Source organism: Scylla paramamosain, chromosome 6, assembly GCF_035594125.1.
Source record: "Scylla paramamosain isolate STU-SP2022 chromosome 6, ASM3559412v1, whole genome shotgun sequence".
Taxonomy (NCBI): domain Eukaryota; kingdom Metazoa; phylum Arthropoda; class Malacostraca; order Decapoda; family Portunidae; genus Scylla; species Scylla paramamosain.
Window position 1 is genome coordinate 23701997 of NC_087156.1, and position 2500 is coordinate 23704496.

At 47.9% G+C, this 2500-nt stretch overlaps 1 long non-coding RNA gene across 1 annotated transcript in view; it reads left to right on the forward strand.

Moving 5' to 3' along the window:
* Positions 1 to 2500, forward strand: part of LOC135101120 (uncharacterized) — a 165826-nt gene that overhangs the window by 162344 nt on the left and 982 nt on the right. Inside the window, exon 4 of the long non-coding RNA XR_010269042.1 lies at positions 2156 to 2500. This exon is cut by the window's right edge and continues 469 nt beyond it. This is a non-coding gene — a long non-coding RNA (uncharacterized LOC135101120). The remainder of the gene's footprint in view (positions 1 to 2155) is intronic.

Below are 2500 nucleotides of genomic sequence, written 5' to 3' on the forward strand. Positions count from 1 at the left end.
AATTTTGAATCATGAAATGTATAAGTAAAACATGTATATAGAAAGTTTATACCACTCAGAGAAGGAATAAAGTTTAATCGCTGTGAATACAAGTTTTCTCGAATAAATAAGCACTCTTTCTAACTGTTTACCTTTAATTTCTGCAATCTCGCTTTGCCGCGCGCCACGTAAATTAGTGTGTGGATCTTGGGATTGCAGACAAGCCTAGCACTTCACGTCCCTTGCAACGCGTCCCCTCTGGCCCGAGTCATCTGCGGCTGCTGTCCTCGTGGCGTCAGGAGAACACCGACGAGTAGTCTTGAGATTAATTACTCGAGGTGACTTGTGCTGGGAGAGATAATGCACCGCGTCTGTCCGCGGCGCGTCCTGCCCGTCTCTCTTGAGCCCCACTCTCCCCGTGAGCGTCTTGATGGCTGCGTCTTTTCTTCCCCGCAACCAAGACAGTTTCTTTAAAGACAATGGGAGTCCTCAGGTGGTCTCTTCTTCCCCTCGTCGGAGCTCTTTCTCCTCCGACACTCGCTGCACTGTTGCCTGACGAAGCTTTGTGCACCCCCATCCTGGAAACTCTTGAAACGAGCGACATTGATGTGAAAATGTTGGCGGCTAACAACCTCACGAAGGCTTGTTGTTATTGTCGGTGTGTTGTAAGTGTCTCACATGACGCTCACTGCCTCGCACTGTAACATAACTGCTGTTCTGCGCCTCCACTAGGACGTTAAGGGAACAACCTGTCCTGTGTGTCCTAAATGTAAAGGTGAAGATTCCTGACCAGGCGAAGTTTGTCGCAACGAAACATGACTTTCCAGAACTACTATTAGTGTTGTTCTTGGTATTGTTGTTGCTGATGTTGTTGTTGTTGCTGCTGCTGCTGCTGCTGCTGCTGCTGCTGCTGTTGCTGCTGCTGCTGCTGCTGCTACTTTACTGTTGTTGTTATTATTATTATTATTGTTGTTGTTGTTGTTGTTGTTGTTGTTGTTACTGTTGTTGTTGTTACTGGTATTATTGTTGTTGTTCCTGCCTGCTGCTGCTACAAATAAAGTTTGCTGTTGTTGTTGCTTTACTGTTGTTATTTTTATAGTTGTGTAAGCGCGTGCCCCCGCCCGCCATACAGCGTGCGGTAGATGATCATGGTGACAAGGATGTAACGTTATCTCAGCGGTACCTTCCCTCCCTTCGTCTTGTAACTCAGAGCTTGGGAGTAAAATCCGGAGAGCAGTTTTCCTTGGCGAATACTTTCACCACGAGAAATGTTTGACGTCTCGAGTCATTATCATACATTTCAAGGAATTTTTGTGCTGTATGGAAAGATGAAATGGTGATTACCCTTAACGAGCATAAACTACGAACGCGCTCGCATAGTTAACCTTTCAGAGGACAGGAACCTAAGGAAGTTCTATTTTATGGGAATTGTTCTCTTCTTCCCCGTTAACTGTTGTGTATATATGGAGGACATTCCGGGGTAATGACCTGTGCTTGAGAACTCCGAGAGGGGGTTGTTACCTCGCAGGAGAAGCGGGTGTTAAAGTCTTCCTCTCTGATTCTCGTTAAACCATTCAAGCGCGTGTTTATTCCCTCAAGGGGGCGGAAGGACAGTATTTAGAGGGCTTAATGAGGTGCTGAGCTGAAATTGCTGTGGGGGTGGGAGGAGGCAGGTGTGTTTGGCTGGCGGGCACGGGGAAGACTGGTGCGTGCCTGCATGTGTGTGTGTGGTGTGTGTGTGTGTGTGTGTGTGTGTGTGTGTGTGTGTGTGTGTGTGTGGTGTGTGTGTGTGTGTGTGTGTGTGTGTACGTGCGCTTCATTACCTTACTCCCTCGGTAAATAAAGATACCTCACTTTTCGCAGGTGGCTTCAGATATGATCATATCAAATTTATGCATTAATGAATGAGAGAGAGAGAGAGAGAGAGAGAGAGAGAGAGAGAGAGTAGAGAGAGAGAGAGAGAGAGAGAGAGAGAGAGAGAGAGAGAGAGATATTCTAAGACTGAGACTGGCATATCTGTACGCGGAAGGACTTCCATTTCAGTTCACTCAGTAATCCCTTCAGGCCACCAAGCCATGTCGAGGCAATCCACGAAGCAAGCAGACTCCATTTAATAATTTTCCATACTGCCTAAACCATCCTAATTAATGCTTTGTTTCGTGTATCTTTGTTGCAGGTAAGTGTTCTCCTCCAGCTCGTCACAGGACTGAAGGGGAGGCAGCTACAGCCACTCTCCACGGCCATCCACGTGAGTACACCCGACAGCCTCCTGCCGTGCCCCGACCCACCACACCTCACCTCGCCCCTCCCCGCCCCGTACCTGCCACTAATGAGACTCACCTTTCAGGGTCTCTCTATTGGTCTTTGAGTCTTTCAGGGGTGTTTACCTGGTTGTGGAGCTCTCGACTATTTCTCCTCATCTTCTTCCTCCTCCTTATGGTCTCTCCCCTTCCATCTGTTTCTTTCTCCTCTCTCTTTTTCATCTCTCGTCCCGCTCCTGTGTCACCCCAGATCTCCTCAC